The sequence below is a fragment of the Pipistrellus hanaki genome (assembly GCF_964339955.1).
Source record: "Pipistrellus hanaki genome assembly, chromosome: 2".
NCBI lineage: Eukaryota > Metazoa > Chordata > Mammalia > Chiroptera > Vespertilionidae > Pipistrellus > Pipistrellus hanaki.
The window spans coordinates 180027059-180044657 of NC_140504.1; the positions used below are offsets into that span (position 1 = coordinate 180027059).

A 17599-nucleotide genomic window follows, 5' to 3' on the forward strand; every position below is an offset into this window, starting at 1 on the left:
GCCCCGTTGGTGGGATTATAAATTGGCACGGCCTTTTTAGAAGGCAGTTTGACAGTAGTGATTAAAAGTAAAAGGTGTGGCCCTAAACCAGTTTTGCTCAGTACATAGAGTGTTAGCCTGCAGAATGAAGGATCCTGGGTTCGATTCTAATCAAGGGCCTGTACCTGGGTTGCAGGCTCCTCCCTGGCCCAAGCTCTGATCGTGGAGCATGCAGGAGGCAACCGATTGATATGTTTCTCTCACATCAATATTTCTCTCTGTCTTTCCTTCTCTCTTTCACTTTCTCTAAAAATCAATGGGAAAATATTCTCTGGTGAGGATTTAAAAAAAAAAAAAAAAAAAAAGTAAAAGGTGTATCTCTCTCAGGAATCTATCCCAAGGAAATAGTGAGAGGTTAGTGTAAAAGAATACATGCAAGGATGTTCATTGCAGTGTTATTTATTATAGTAGGTTAAAGAACCAATATATGTTCAATGCAGTGTTATTTATTATAGTAGGGAAAAGGAATATATGGTCCATGTGGCTGATAAAACATGTAGCAGCTTCAAAGAACATTCAAAGAAATTGGAAAATGCTTAATATGGTAGTAAGTGATAAAAATCAACATATTAAATGAATTCATAATATGAAATAAAATTTTTACACATACATGTATATGTGATAGTCGTTTTAAAAGACAATAAAATGTTAACACCATGAGTTCTGAATGGAGTTCTAGTGTTTTATGTCCTTCTGTATTTTCTAAAAATTTTACAAGCAGATATGACTTTCTGGGTGCAGAAAATCAGTAAAAGTTAAAATATATTTCAATAGCTACCACCATATACAAGCTTCTTATACCAGGATTGCCATAATCTGTCCCCATCCTGAAACAGCAGCTTTGTGGCCTTCAGGTCTCCCGTCATCAGCTGCACCCCACACCATTCCCATGTGCTGTGCTTTAGCCACCCCGAGCTACCTACCCTTCTGTTAACACATCATATCTATTCTTCCTGTCACACCTTTATTCTTCTGGTGTTCTCCATTTGGAGTGACCTTCTCCACACTTTTCAAGAACCCATTCAAGTATCCTTACCTCTTCATTGACAGTTAATTATTTCCTTCTCTTTTCCCCTGTGTAATTATATATATATATATATATATATATATATATATATATATATATATATATATATATATTTATATAGTTATTTAGTACCTTTCATTTCCATTCTCCTTTTCTTCACAATTTTATGGGAACCCCAAGGAGGGAAGGCTAACTGTGTCTTGGAGAGTCAGGAAGGGATTCAGAGAGGAGAGGACATTTGATTGGCTCCTTGAAGAATGAATAGGAGTTTGTTGGTTAGAAAAAAAGACAGTAGCTGCCCCACACAATTCCAGAGCAAACACCCAGCTGGAAAGTTCTTATACTATTTTTGTCATAATCCTATCTCACTGCATGGTGTATCTCTCTACAAAACAGTAGGTCCTTAAGGGCAGAAAATGTGTCTTGTTTCCTTGCAGTGTTCAGCACCACGGCACATGCTGGGCAACATAGATACATTTTTATCCCAAGATATGAAGATCTGAAATTACCAATCCAGTATTTACCTTTCTCTTTGTCTCCATGCAAACTGGGAAAAGAACATATCCTTGTCAAACTGGGAAAAGAACATATCTACTGACACTGGTTACAAGTACAGGCTCAGAGACACTGAAAATATTCTATGAATTGTCTGCTCATTTGAACCAAATTGAAGAAGTTGCTTGCCTAGTGGGCATTAAGAGGATCTCCTGCAATATTTGGACTTCATTTTAGTATAAAAATTCCACCAATATGAGATTTATTTTGCCTTTAAAAACAAACAAAACACTGTTTCAGAATGATGCCTTTAAAATAAATCCTGCTTGAGTAATGTTTCTCTTGGATTCATAAAATCTTTATGGCAGTCTTTTCTCATCTCATAGACTATCAGAAGAGAGAGCCAGAACCACTGAGCTAGAAGTGGGAGTGCAGTATTTTCTCCTCATATGTGGGTCATACATTAATGTAAATAGTTTTTACGGTAAATGCAAATCCAATACTGACTAGATATTAGCTTACAAATCCTAGCTCTGTCCAAAGTGCTGAATCTCTGAGTAAAGAGTAGGTGGTTTGGAAATTATATATCCATTCAGATAGAAGGTTTGAATAACTTCAAACACTCAGTAATAGCCATACTGGGGATAAGGACACAAATTCTGGCAGAAATAAAACATGCATGAACAGTTTAGTACACTCCCACTGCAGGAAGATAGAATGAGAATAAGTTGGTAGAGCTCAGCTTTTAACCCAATTATGCAAAAGAACACTGACCTGAGAGCCATGCATTTATTCTACACACGTTTGAGTGCCTACTGTATACTAGGCATTCCTCAACCACTGACCAGATGCTTACCTTGGGCAACTTAACCTCTCAAAGCCTCAGATTTTTAATTTAAAAAGTTGGGATAATAGGACCTCACAAGATTACCGTGCAAATGAAGGTAATGTTTCCAAAGCACTTTGCACAGAATTTAACATGTTATGTTAGTATTTTGTATAGTACATTATGCTAAGGTTTTTAGACCCATTATTTCATTTGTACTCTCATTTATTGCACACCAGTCACATAGGATACATTAGGTAAGGAAAACGAGGCTCAGAAGAGTGGAGTTAGTTAACTTGTCCAGGTTCATACAGTTGGATAGTAGTGTGGACAGAATTCAGGGCCAGCTCTTTTTACAATAAAAGTCAGTGTCCAGAATTACAGTGACGCTGGTTAGAACAGGATTTGAAAATAGACCCAAGTGTCCAGATCAACAACCAAGGAAATAAGACAAATTCTAACTTCATGTGGGCTGGCATGCTTGAAAAGGCGAATTCTAAGGTAACAGGTGGTCACATAACCCAGGTGCTTGTTTAGGTCAGAGACACTTTTGGGTTGATGGAGACAGGAGATAAATCCCAACTCTCAAGAGAATGGGGCCAAGCCCCAGCCAGCTAGAGTTTCACCAGGCTCTCAGCCTATGAGGGAGCCAAAAATGAGCAGATCAGCCAGGCAGATGGGCCAGCCAGGCACATAGGTGGAATGATTGACAGAAAGGCTTCAGGAGCTCCAGTGGCTAAGTCCCAGAGGGTGCATTAGCCCCTGGCTTTGGGGGAGAGGGCAAGCAACAGACTATTTCCAGAATCCACTAGGCAAAAAGCAGAGGGGTTTGTGATGAATTGCAAGGTAGGGACTCACTGATGGGACAAGGCCAGGTTGAACTTGAATAGGTGGCTAAGCAGAGGCTGGGCAAAAGCTGGCATCACAGAGCCCCTCTCTCACATACTCCATTTGGAACCCCCAGCCTAGGAAAGTCTAATTGTGCTGGGCTGTGACCTTGGAGTGGAGGTGAGGGGGACTTCTGAACTAGTGACAGTTGTTTGGTGGCAAGAATGTGCTCTTTTAATTCAAGAGCTTATGATTCAGTCCTACAGATTCCACATAAATATATATTCTCTTTGTTTTCCTCCCTATGGGGAATATATAGTTAGGAAGCATGATAATACCCATGCCATAACCCCCCAAACCATCTAAAACTCATTGAAATAGGAAAGGTCACATCTCAGTCGTGTCTTTAGGGCTGGCTTTTCCCATTTATGACCATCCCGGGCTGTCCTGGGGCCTCTGTCTTTCAGCTCTGACCTTCCATGGGTATCTTTAAACATAGAGTCTGGCCAGCCATCAGGCAGGTAAGCAGATCAATAAGGGCTGTTCATGGAATTGCACTCCCAGGGCTTCTGTGTGTACTGCCTTCCGCCCCTGCTGCCCCCTTCAGATCAATGGGGGGACCAGATGGCTGTGCTGTGGCATAACAATGGCCCTTTTGCACAGACTTTCCTCAGCCCTTCTCTTTTAAGTTGGAGAGGTCAGGGGCCGCTGTGCCCCACACCCCAGAAGCTCTGGGGAGGCCTGTGTTGGTTCTGATAAAGTCAGCATGCGTCTTAAGTATGGACCACGTGGCTGGGGTCCCACTTGCCTGTGTGCCATCTGGTCTGTCCCTATTAGAGGGAAAGTGTGTTGTGTACCTGGAGCCCATGGGGCTTGGCCTTGTCTTCTGCCGAAGCCGAAGGGAAGGCATGCTGTGTTGGAGGAAACAAAATAGGAGTGTGAGGTCATTTCCAACGCCTGCCCTTCATGCAGTGGTGGTCTCATGGGACGGCTCCTGGCTTAGGAATTCAAAGGGTTATTGAACAAATACGGAAAGTGCTGGAAGCAGGTCTCTCAGGTGCTGCATAGCTTATCCCCCTTCTCCCTGCTTGTTAATCAGTACAAACGGTCACCCCAACCCTCGAGTCTGCCTGACCTGCTAGCTCTAGGGACCCAACTGACTCCCAGTTTCTAAATATACTGATTGAAATTAACAAGAGAGAGAATCTGATTGGCTCAGCTCATTAGTCAAGTGTCTGCTCCTTGACCAATCAGCTGATGCTAAGAAGGGTCATTCCCAAGTGGTACAAGCATGGCTCCAATACCTATTCCTTCAGTGGTTGAGAGGTAGGGGCAAGGGGGCGAGGGGGCAAAGGCAGTTCTGAGAATAGGGCTCGGGTTGGGCAAGCAACCCCAGGTATATCTCCTACAGTGGGTTAACCTTTCCGTCTTCTCTTTGCTCTCCCTCAGGAGGTAATGGAGAAAACTACTCTTTTTTTTCTAACTCCTTGAGCTTAACAAAGTAAGACAAGCTAAGGGCCTGGCACTCTGTGAAGAGAACTTAAGAGCAATTTCGGGGTGTCCTTGCCACTACAGTAATGTCTGTCTGGGTTTCAGTCTGCAAAAGGAAGCTCTGTAAACACCAGGGATTACTGTGATTATTACAGATCCTCTAGCAGCTAAATTTCCCAAATTCTCAGAGTTGTAATACCTTGGGATTTAGAGATATAATTAAGAACAGATGAGCCTCAGAAAGATTGGTGACGTTGATCTGGGGTTGTATCAAACAGCGAGAGAATGTTGATGTGAGTTCCAGCACTTTATCTCTCCCAGGTGGTGAAATGTGACCTTGGGGATGGAGGGATGGTCAGTGGCTGAAGGACCTTCATATTGGAGTCACTGGCCCAGGAGTCCTTGCCTCCCAGTCACCCAGAACCGGTGACTCAACTGATAAACCCACTCATCAGGGTGGGGTAGGCAGCACTGAGTAGCCTTGACCATGGTGCTGTGGCCAACTTGAACAGCCTCCCATATTGGGTCATTCCTTAGCCATTTCGTTTTCACTCATTTCCTAGTGTTTTTCTCTGACTACTTAAACTAAAAGGCATGGAAATACCAAGAAGGCAATACTATGTTTTATTTGATCTATGGACCACAGTGACCTGTGTGGGATCCCTTAACACGAGCTGCGTGGTTTAGGGCCCACTCAGGGTCCGGTTTCTGGAGAAGGCCTCACACTAAAATGAAGATACCGGAAAAGAATTAATTTGGGAAAATGGGGGCCAGGCGGGAAGTTCACCTCTAGTGGGAAGACTAAGCCTGCTCTGGCCTTTTACCATTCCTTTTATTGAGATTCTGAGACAAAGACATCTCTTAGGGGGGAAGTTCCAACAGCAGAAAATCAACAAGAATTTACATGTGATTCACAAATTAAAGTTGCCTCAACCACCACTATCTCAACTAGAAGATGAGTTAATAGCTCCGACCATTCAGAGCCATCAAGGTTGGCCAGCTCTTTTTACATTTTATTACCAGTGACACTGTTGGGTTTTGGTTCCAGGCAACCTGAATATATATAATCTGTCATGCCAAGAATGTTTTTACCTTTGAAAAGGAAATAAGTACTTTCCAAACCAGAGGCAAGAAAGCAGCTTAGACCCTCCTACAACAAAAGTCAGGAAGCAGAAGTTCCAGGGCATTAAATCACCATCAGAAGTTGACTAGCCTCAGAGCCCTTGCAGCAAGGGATGGGAAGGAGCAGTGATCCAACAGCTACCATGGGAGGCAGTAGAGTGGGTGTGCTGGAGCCAGAATGCCTGAGTTCTTCTACTTGGTAACTGTGTGACCTTGGACAAGTTGCTTAACCTCTCTGTTCCTTTGTCTTCTCACCTGCTAACAGAGGTTATAAGAGAATCTGTTTTATGGGCTTGGTGTATTAGATGAGTCCTACAAGTAAGGTACTTAGGGCAGTGGCTGACATACAGCAAATGCCTAGTGTGTTATGTATTGTTCTTAGAGGTTTTATATTGCATCTTTAATTTTATTCTCCCAGTAACCCCGGGAAACAGATTTTTGTATTCCCATTATGTAGAAGATATTGAATCTCAGATGCTAGTAAGCAGCACAGAAAGATTTCTAAAGTGGACATGTCTGGCTCCCAATCCCATGTTGTATCTACTCTCCTTTTGTGTCCCCTCCATGGTCATACCCCTGCTCTCCAGCCCTGAGTCCCTCCTGAGTTTCAGTTACCTGGAATCACAGTGCCGCTAACTATGACAGCTCTTCTCTGAGCCACCACTGCATTGTTGCTGCCAACTTTTGCAATAATGGGGCTGAGAGAGGACAGCAGAGCCTGAGGGCCGAAAACTGGCCCAGTGCCATCAGGTGGCCGCAGCGTTGCTGGGAGCTGGCCTGGCCGACCTTGGTGCTCTCCTGTGAACATGAGCATCGGCACCAGGCATAGCCGCACTGTGATTGATGGATGAAGTAAAGTACAAGCCTACTTCATACTCACGTCTGAACTCACACAAAAGCAAGAGCATTTCCAAAATACAAAAATGACCAAATAGTCCTCCCTCTGCATCTTGGCCCATAGGAGTGAAAACAGTTCTTTATGACTTACAACTGTACTTTTCCATTACTCCTCCCTTCTGGTTAAACTTTATTAAGCACCCAATCAGAGAATCACACCTACTTCCTAACAGCCTCCAATCCAGAGCAAAGCTTCTCTTCCTTGAACCCTTTCCCTAATCACCAAGCCCGGATCCTATAGTAAGTTCTTTCCAATACTCCAACCCCCTCCATCCCTTCCTCAGCCACCCATAGTTCCCTGAACTATGTACTCTACCTGTTACCACGAGCCAATAATCCCAACTTTGTTCTGCTGCAGCTGGGTTCCCTGGGGTCTCTGGCTTGGGGAGGAGAGGAGGGAAGGGTGAGTGGCCATTCACATTGCCTTCTGGAATTAGATGTGATGATGACTTAGAAATAGGCCCTGGTAGACAGTAAGTAAGTAACATGCTAGTTTTTGGCATTATATTGATTACAAAAAAATGTTCCTATCCTTTGGTCAGAGCTGACATGCACCCATGAACTCTCACTGGCCAGCTCTCTTCTGAAGTCCCTGCAGACACCCCTTAGGTGTGCCTGAACATGCAGCATGCCCCCTTTGCATTTCTCAGACCTTTACTGCCCACCACAGACCCCACGCCTGTAAAGAGTTTATCAGTCATGACATTCAGGGTGTGGTGTGCCCTTTGGGCCTCCTTACAGAACATGCTCTCAGGGTGGTTAGGTAGCACAGAAGGTGGAAGAGAGACCAGGTCAGCAGAGGAGCAACAGTCAGGCTTCAACAGCCCTTCCCACTTCCTGGCAAAGCAGACACTGCAAAGAGAAGACCCCTTGCCCATTTGCCAGAGCTGCATGGCCAGGGGAGCCTGGCCAGATTCCTCTGCACAAATGCACTGGCAGCTGCATCCGCAAGGGGCAGCCAGGGGAAACACAGAGGCCTCCCTGCCCATTGTGGCTAATTGCAGATCGTGCATTAAAAATGCAGAGCTGCATCTGCGCATCGCAATGTGAGTATCGAGGAACTTACGTGGCTTGTAGTGAAGGGAGGAAAATGCTTGTTCTGCCTGCGGGCCAGAGCACAGCTGTGAGCAGGGAGCCTGAAGTGTGGTTTCTGACGCCCAGAAAATTCTCTGGGTGCCAGCCAAGCCCTTCCTCAGAGGTGCCAAGGGATAAATCCAGGTATTTCTATGGAAAAGCAAAATTACATAAGCAGTCGGGCACAAAGTGTGTGTCTGGGAGCCCAGGGTTCCTTCTGGCCCAACTCTGCAGAGTTCCTGGGAAGAGGGGTACAGGCTGCTGCCAGGTGGGGGACAGGAGCAGCAGTGTGCATCTCCTTTTCTAGCAAGCATGTGCTGAGCGCCTAGCACCCAGCCTCGTCTTGGTTTCTCCTCACAGACCATGCCTCATCGCATTTTTTTTATAAATAGGACTAGAGGCCCAGTGCACGAAAATTCGTGCACTGGTGGGGTCCTGCAGTCTGGCCTGCCCCCTCACAGTCTGGGAGCCCTCAGGGGATGTCCTACTGGCGTCTTGGTCCTGCTCCTGGTCCTTGAGAGGCGGCCAGGCTGATCAGGGGAAGGCGCCGCCCCAATCACCCAACCACTGCTACCACTGCTGGCCGCCACAGCTGTCTGCCCTCAGCCCTCGCAGCCTCCGTGGCTTTGTCCAGAAGGATGTTCGGCTGTCCAAACTAATTAGCATATTATGCCTTTATTATTATAGATTATTATAGAAGACTAGAGGCCTGATGCATGAAAATTTGTGCAAGAGTAGGCCTTCCTTCCACTGGCTGCTGGCACTGGCTTTCCTCCAGGCCCCAGGCTTCCCTCCTCCGGCTGCTGGCAGGCACCCAGGACCCAAGCTGGCTTCCCTTGGGCCACCCATAGGCACCCAGGATCCAGGCTGCTTTTCCTCTGGCCCTGGCTTCCTCAGGAAGCACATCCGGAATGATGTCTGGAAGACATTCGGTCTAATTAGCATATTACCCTTTTATTACTATGGATAGTTACATGTAAAGCACCTCACACCATACCAGGCAAGGCATAGGCAGTCGACAAAAGTTTGCCGCAGCAGCAGCCTCCCTTTATCCATGGTTTTGCTTTCTTTGATTTCAGTTATCCATCATCCACCATGGTCTAAAAATCTCAAATGGAAAATTCTAGAAATAAACAATTCATAAATTTTAAACCGCACACCATCTAGTAGCAAGACGAAACCTCATGCTGTCCGGCTTCATCCTGCCCGGGATGTGAAAGGTCCCTTTGTTCGGCATCTGCATGCTGTGCGTGCTACCTGCCTGGTAGTGACTTAGCGTCCCTCTTGGTTATCAGACAGACTGTCACAGTGTGGCAGTGCTTGTGTTCAAGTAATCCTATATATTACTTCATCCTGGCCCCATGATGAAGGGTAGTTATGCTGGCAATTCAGATGTGCCCTCAAGTGCTTGTTAAATATTGTGAGAAGGTTACAAGGAGCCTAATGCTATGTCACAGTGCCTGCATCCTTTCCTCACTTCACCTCATTGTGTGGGCATTTCATCATCTTGCATTATGACAAGAAGTGTGAGTTCGGTACAAGATATTTTGAGAGAGAGATACCACATAACTTTTACCACAGTATATTGCTACAATTGTACTATTTTAATATTAGTTATTGTTGTTAATCTCTTACTGTGCTTAATTTATAAGTTAAACGTTATTATACGTATGTATATATAGAAAAAGCACAGTATATACAGGGTTTAGTACTCTCTGTGATTTCAAGCACTCACTGGAGTTCTTAGAATGTATCCCCTGTGGATAAGGGGGGATGGCTACTGTATTATTATTTTATTTCATGTCAAACCTTATATTCCGTTTTAAGGCTACCGGGATGAATATAGCAACGTCCTTTGCTCTCCTCCACAAGTTCGGGTACTATAAACCAGGGGTCCTCAAACTTTTTAAAGTGGGGGCCAGATCACAGTCCCTCAGAGAGCTGGAGGGCCGGACTATATGAACTACTAATTCCTACTGTAACACCTTGGCTGCGCTCACTGCCCAAAAAACCTGGCGGGCCGGATCAGACTCCTCTGCGGGCCGCATGTGGCCCGCGGGCCGTAGTTTGAAGACCCCTGCATAAACCATAGTTAGAATGTGATATTCAGTGGGAGGCGATGTTTCCTGGAAACACAGAGAGCGGGTGGGAGGGTGAGAGAGGGCTTCCTGGAGGAAGGGACACCTGACCTGAGTCCTGTAGGACAGATGGAAGTTGAGCAAACCTAAAAGGTAGGAAATTTGATCCCAGCACGGAGTAGCATGTGCAAAGGCCCTGAGGAGTTTTAGAATATGGTGTTTCCGTATAACAGAACCTTATAAGGTATCTATTGTTTGTAATAAATTCCTCCAAAACAAATGGCTCAAAACATTGATTATCTTACATTTTCTGTGATAGGAGTCTGGGTGTAGCTTAGCGGGGTTCTCTGGCCTAGGGTTTCTCACAAGGCTGCAATCAGGATGTCTGTCAGGGCTGCACTCGTCTCAGAGCCAAACTCGGGGGAAAGACTTGCTCCAAGCTCACTCACATGATTGTCTGAAGGGCTGAGCTCCTCGGTGCTGTTGACTAGCTCTTTTCCACAGGGCGGCTTTCAACAGGGCTGTTCACTTCAGCAGAGCAAGCCAGAGAGACAGACAAGAATCACAGTCTTGTATGTATAACCTAATCTCAGAGTGGTAGCTCATCACTTGTGCTGTATCCTTTTTGTGAGAAGCAAGTCACTAAATCCAGCCCACACACAAGGGCAGGGGAGGGCGTACAAGGGCATGAATATCAGGATATAAAGATCATTTCTGAAGATGTTTACCACTACTGCCCTCGGGCCCCCAATGATAAATGTCCCTTCACCATGCAAAACACAGTAATCCCTTCCCAGGGTCCCCCAAATTCTCATCCTATCATAGAATCAGGTTCAGGTGTGGATGAGGGTCTTGCGTATGTTCCTTAAGTACAGGTACTAGAATAGTGTTCCTCCAGATCGGTAGGTCTGTGAAACTAAAGAGAAGTTATATGCCCCACGTGCCCTATATGCACAGGGCTGGGATAGGCCTAGGGCAATGGCTACAAATGTCCTACTCAAGGGAGGAGGAGGAGGGAGATATGGGGTATATGGGGCATAAAGGTGTCTTTGATCCATTACAATTCTGAAATCCACCCAGGGAAAATACTGCTAGATTTTTTTTTTTTTTTTTTTTTTTTTTTAAATCTAGAAGTAATTTTCTCTGACTCTTAGCTCCACCTTCTGAGCTCTTGGTTCCTCCCTCTGAGTCATCCTTCTTTTTCCATGACTTTTCCTCAGTCAGCTTCCTACTGCCAGGTCTGGGTGTCTGTCCCCCAACCTTTTTCTTTGTGCTGTCCCTGTCCCTGTCAGGCCAAGCCCACGATATTTCTTCCGATAACAGGTTTTCTTAAAAACTTTGTGGGTCTCCTAGACATCTCGTAGAGATTCACTCACACAAAAGCCACACCCACAGATTTCTCTGAACTGAATCCCTGTCTACCTCGGGCCTCTGTTGGGACGGCCAGGGGACAGTGCTCTCAGGCTCCCCAGAGGCCCTGCTGTTTGACCTAGGCTTTGTGAGGCCCCCTAATCTCTTTAAAGGGCCTTTGTGTGACTAAGTGAGACTCTGATCCCCTCAATCTGCCCCAGCTCTTAACCAGAGGCTGCAGTCACAGCCTCGGCCTTATCTCCAGTCCACCTTTTCCTGATAGTGCTCAAAACCCTTTTAAAAAGTTTTTAGCACTTTTTGCTATCTTGGGAGACTGAGGATATTCAAAACTAGCAAGTCCTGGGTCCTTTTATTTAACAGTCTTTCCCTCGTATTGTATCTCTTCTAACATAACCAGCAAGAAGGAACCTGACAGTACCATCCACACTTAGCTTGGACATGACCTTAGCTGGGTCACTAAGTTTAATAGGTATATGCTCTGCCTTCCAAATAACTGCAGACAGCAGTGTCACTAGCTTCCTGTGACCACATAGTAAGGTCCCCTCTCCCAATGTCCAATAACCTGCTTCTCCTGTCCTCGGAGCCCTCTCTGACAGCATCCTTAAAATCTGGATTTCTCTGATGAGCTCCTCAGAACTCCCCAGCCTCTCCCACTGCCCAGCTCCAAAGCATCCCACCTTTTTAGATATTTTTCTGGACATTATCCTTCTCTTGATACCAGCATGTGCATTCATGATCTCTTTTGGTTTGTTACAAATTACCCCAAACCGTCCTGACCGGTTTGGTTCAGTGGATAGAGCGTCAGCGAACTCAAGGGTCCCGGGTTCGATTCTGGTCAAGGGCAGGTACCTTGGTTGAGGGCACATCTCCAGTAGAGGGTGTGCAGGAGGCAGCTGATTGATCTTTCTCTCTCATGGATGTTTCTGGCTCTCTCCCTTTCTCGTCCTCTCTGTAAAAAAATCAATAAACTATATATTTTTTAAAAATTACCCCAAACCTAAGTTTGGCATGAAACAACAACTATGTTCCTTTCTGTGGGTCAGCAATCGGGCACACTTAGGTGGGCTGTCACAGTTGCAGTATAGATGTCCTTGAATGTGGATAGTGACCCACTCCACACTCACTCATGGCCGTTGGTGAGAAGCAGTTCCTTGCAGACACTTAGGCTGACGGCCTGTGTTCTTCGCTGGGCACTGATCAGAAGCCACCCTCTCAGCTCCTTGCCACAGGAGCCTCTCCATAGGGCCGCTCTCGGCATGTCAGATTGCTTAGAGCGAGCAAGCAAGGAAGGGAGAGTCAGAGTCTTTTATAATTTAGTCACTTCTGAAGAAGAGACCTCCTGTCACTTTTGCCCTAACCTGACTATTAAAAGTAAGTCCCTAGGTCCAGCCCTCACTTGAAGGAATTGCACAAGGGTGTGAGTACCAGGAATTGGGGATCCCCGGGAGCCATGTCAGAAGCTGAGTGTGGGGGATAGTGCAACTGAAGAGGCAGCAGTGGCCTGATTGTGCCATGTCAGACTCCCATAGGTGATGGCAACCATGGAAACCTTTCACTGTCGAAGGGGAGGAGTCTGGAAACATTACTCAGTAGCCAGAGCAGAGGAACAATTGGAAAGAGAGTGATGGATGGGAGAACTGTTGAGAGGAAACTGTCACAAGGGGATGGCCACACAAGTGCACACTCACTGTATCACTGCGGACCCGACCCAGAGGTCAAAGCCAGTCTTTGGGGTCACACGGCCCCTCAGGATCTGTGGCTATGCTCTTCCTCAAAGTTCAGCTGTGTTTTATGTGTTGGCCTCACCTTCTTTAAACCATCCTTTAAATCATGGGACACTTCTTGCACACCAGACCTTCATTTACAGTGACACCCCAGACATTTCACTTCTTCTCCTGCACACCTGTAGGTACTGCTTGTGGGAGTGTGATGAGAGGTGCAGGCCAGGACTAAAGGGTGCCATTGCCTTTGTGACCTCACCATCTCCATGGACCTGGTCTTCAGCCATTAGTGGAGTCTGAGATCAGCTATAAGATCCCAGTGTTGCTGTGTGCCCCAACACTAACTGATTGTTTGCCACTGGGATCAACTTCGCTGTTGGGATTTGAGGGAACCCCAGTAAATAAATATATTGCTTCCCCTGTGAGTTTATAATTAACTGGCAGGTATGGGAGAAAGACAGATGAGGATCAGCCTGTCACCTTTACTACTGATGAACCGGGTGGAGAGCAGACCTGCACACACTCCACAGTGGGGGTGGGGGAAGGAGAAAGAAGAGCATGGTCACGCCTCCTCCCGATTCACCATGCACCTGAGCCAGGCTACCTCTTGGGAGTGAACATCCAGGCTGCAAGGGGGAGAGAATTCCTCTGTGGTCCTGGGAGTGGGAGCCTCAGGACCACATGGGAGCTTTTAGAAATACAAAGTTTAGGTGCGATTTCCGGAAACATTGAATCTAACTAGGCATGGGCCCACACCGGTGTTTTACTGAGCGCAGAGGTGATTCTAATACAGATCAAAGCTGAGACCCACTGGTCTAGTGGTAGCTGTTCCACACGGAAATAGGAGGCCCAGGAAGAAATGTTCCCCTGGAACATTCTGCCAGCTGTGCCCACCTCCCCCCATCCCCCTACTCCTATTCCTGGAAAATGAAACTTAAGAGAAGTTCCATAGTAGATTTTTAGCTTACAGCTGCTACAAGGAATGCCAGGTAAAGTTTCCTCTCCAAAAGGGAAAAATGTCACAGATTTGGTATTTGCTAGTCACACCTGTTTCTCTCACAGACTGTGGAGGGACTATTATCCCCTTGTGGGCATTTGATAGTCTCTGAACACTCAATGTTAGAGTGACCACTAACTGGAAGTTATGGATGGAAGCATATGGCTCTTCATGCTCTGCGGCTCCCCGATTGCACTTAGATTTCCAAACAAACTTGATAACGCCTGCCCCTCTCCAGCCTCATCTCACCAACACACTCACACCTTCAGACATCCCTTCAATATGCCAAGCTTGCTCCTGCCTCAGGACCTTTGCACTTGCTGTCCTGCTGCTTGAAGAACTCTTTCCTCAGACCCTGATATGCCTGGCGCCTTCTTGTCCTCTAAATCCAAACCCATATGTCATCTCTGACCACCCATTTAAGGTGCCAGCAGCCCCACATATCACTGTCAAGCTCACTGCCCTGGCTTATTTTCTTCAGAACATTTGACACCTTCAAAAAATGATCTGGTGTGTTTGTTGACTTAGATCTTTGTCTCCCCTTCACTGGAACGTAAGAGATCAGGGACCTTGCTGTATCCATGGCATCAGAACAGTTCCTGGTCTTTTGCAGGCCTAACATTCACATAAATATTTGTTGAATAAATGAATAGATGAATGAGTTAATGGGCACAGGAAAAGGCTCTAGGAGCACAGTGGAGTGTTTTCGCCAATAGCCAGAGGGTGATGGGCCCAAAGACCCTGCGTTCCTCCTCTCACGGGGAGGGTCACCTGGGCCAGTGGAGCAGGTCTGGAATGCAGGCACCACGCCAGAGTTTCCACCTGCTTTTCCTGCCACCCATTATCTTAAGCATAGGCTCCTCCCTTCTCGTAGCCCTGCCCTGCCTCCCCCTTCCATGTCATTACATTAGAGTCATTACAAGCCAGATTCCCAGCCTCCTGTTGGCTTTTTCATAAAGAAATGTTAATGGAGTTATTTTTCAGCAGGGGCGCTGCAAATGGTTGTCAAAACGCTGACTTGGCCACCCATATTGACATAATTTATCACACAGGAAACCAGAAAGGGGTGGCATGAGGCCTGGGGCCCGCTGTGTAGGGGGCTCTTCCCAGAGAGATATGTGCTGTAACACGCAGCCGCGCCCACCAAGAGCCCACAGGTCAGGCTGGAAACAAGACAACGCAACTAGAAACATTACCAAGTAGTTCAAGTCAGGATCGAATGAGCACCGGGGCGGGCTCTTCTAACTTCAAGCAATTGGTATCAAAGGAGAGGAAATTAAACAGGTAGGGTGGAGACTGGAAGGAGAAATACCGTTAAAGACAGTCTCTTCTAGAATTTTAAGGAAGACGGCATCTATTGAGTATTGTATTAGTTATCTATTGCTGGGTAACAAATGACCCCAAGCTTACTGACCTCAAATAGCACACATTTATTATCTCACTGTTTTCTGGGGGATCAGGAATCCAGTTACAGCTTAGCTGGTCCATTGCTTGAGGTCTCACAGGGCTGAAATCACGGTGTCAGCCTGAGCCGAGTCGTCCTCTGGGGCTTAGCTGAGGAAGGACCTACTTCCCCACTCGTGGAGTTGCTGTAGTTCCTGTAGTTGTAGGACTGAGACCTTCAGTTTTTTGCTGGTTATTGGTCTGAGGCCACCTCATCTCCTGAAACTTCCCACTGTCCCTTGCCACATGGGCGTCCCCAGATTGAAAGCTTACTTTGTCAAACCAGCAAGGTGGATCCCCAGAGCAAATCAACCAACCAGATGGAGTTTTGTGTATCATCACATAACCATGGAAGTCGCATCCCATCCTCCTTGCCTTACTCTATTGGTAAGAAGCAAGTCACAGATTCTACCCACGGTTAATGGGAGGGGATCGTACAGTGGGGTGTGGGGAAGGGGACCCATGGGCAAGCCTAGAGGGTGTTCACCACAGTCCCTATTATGTGCTAAGGGCTATGGCAGATACTTTGGCATGTGTTACATCATTTACTCACTAAAACTATCTGTAAGGCAGGCGTTACCACATTGCATAGATGAGAAACCCGGGACACAGAGGATTGGGAACTTGCCCAAGGTCCTGTGAAGTTTAAGATGGGAACCACTTGTGTTGTGACACCAAGCTAATCTGTGCAAACTTAGAAGCTGAGGTTCAGCATCTTTATAGTGAAGAGCAAGGCCTGATGGGGGAAAGGAAGGGGATAGACAGACGGTTATAGCTCTCCCATGAGACCAGGAGGAAAGGATGGGTGTGGTTGCATGTTGTGAAAGAAGAAAACTGAGAACACTTATGTCTGGTTATGTCTGTTTGCTCAGTGAAGCAGAAAATGTGGGTGTCTCTTGAGTGAGTGGATGTTGGGCTGGAGGGAAGCCAAGTTGGAACAGCAGCTGTGGGGAATGGGAACGGGAACCTTGCCAGCATGAGGGCAAGGTTGCCAAGTAGCATAAAGCTGCTTCCTCCTGGAAGACTTCGGTGGTTGCCTTGGTGGGTGGTACACATCCTGCCCCAGCGTGTTGTGCAGTCTTCACTTTCCTCATCCTGCATTGCAGCGCTGTGGATTATGCCCACATTCTCCATTCTCATCAGAGGGAACATTCTCACCGAGCAGGAACCTAACAGTAGTCCCTGTTGGACTTCCTGGCACCCAGCACAGGCTCTAACACTGAAGTCCTACATAATCCAGGATTCCTGCCTGATATTAGACTCTGAATTTCTAAATGACACCATATTACCTCTCCTCTTCAAGGTTCACCCAGTTCTGAAAGACTTTTCAAAATACATATTTTTCTCTTTTGAAAGTAAAAGTTTAAACAAGCCCATCATGGACTAAGGGTTGGAGGTGGGACTAGGGAAGTCTGTAGCATGCATAGCCTGGTGACGAAAAAGCAGGCTTGCTGGTAGGCCCAGTCTATTTGATGTCAAGAAGTTGAGAGCCATTTTAAAATATCCCATGTGAATCTATATTGATTGGTATGAAATGCTGCCCACAGGATATTGTTGCCTGAAAAAAATTGTTGTCTAAGATTACCTGTTTTGACTCCTTTTAAGTGGCAGAAAACCTAAGTCAAACCATCTTAAGGAAAAACTGAAATGTGGCCTTCTTCAGTGACAAGTTAAGCCTGAGAATGAGCAATGACTGTCATCAGCCCCCAGCTGCCTCCTCCCCTAGGACTCCTAGGACCAGTCCGTTGACCCGCTCTGATTGGACCAATGTGGGTCCCATGCTCATCACTGAACCAATCACTGAGGCCAGGGTAATTCCATTTCATCAAACCTTGGTTGGGTTGAATCAGGGTGCCATGAGCAAGAGGAAAAGGAATGGATGCCATGTGGTGATACAGGCAGCCCATCTCTGTTCTCTGTATGCTGTGCTTATAGCCACAGAAAAATGGGTGGGTGCCCCCAAAATATCAACAGGGTTTTCTCCAACTTCTAGGACCTGGGGCACAATCAGGCAGCTGTTTTTGTAAAATCAGCCCCGAGCTTTATCCTGACTAGGACAGGGGCCACCGCTGGAGCTTCATCTTGGCTGCTAATGGTATCCAAGCCTTACCGTGCTGTGGTGTATGGTGCAGGACCAGTTCTGAATTCAGGGTATGGCAGATACTTTTGCATGTGTTACATCATTTACTC

The 17599-nt window shown here is 46.4% G+C and overlaps 1 protein-coding gene across 9 annotated transcripts in view; it reads left to right on the forward strand.

Moving 5' to 3' along the window:
- CSMD2 (CUB and Sushi multiple domains 2) overlaps nucleotides 1–17599 on the forward strand; it is a 541275-nt gene that overhangs the window by 228258 nt on the left and 295418 nt on the right. The gene's annotated exons all lie outside the window — the stretch shown is intronic.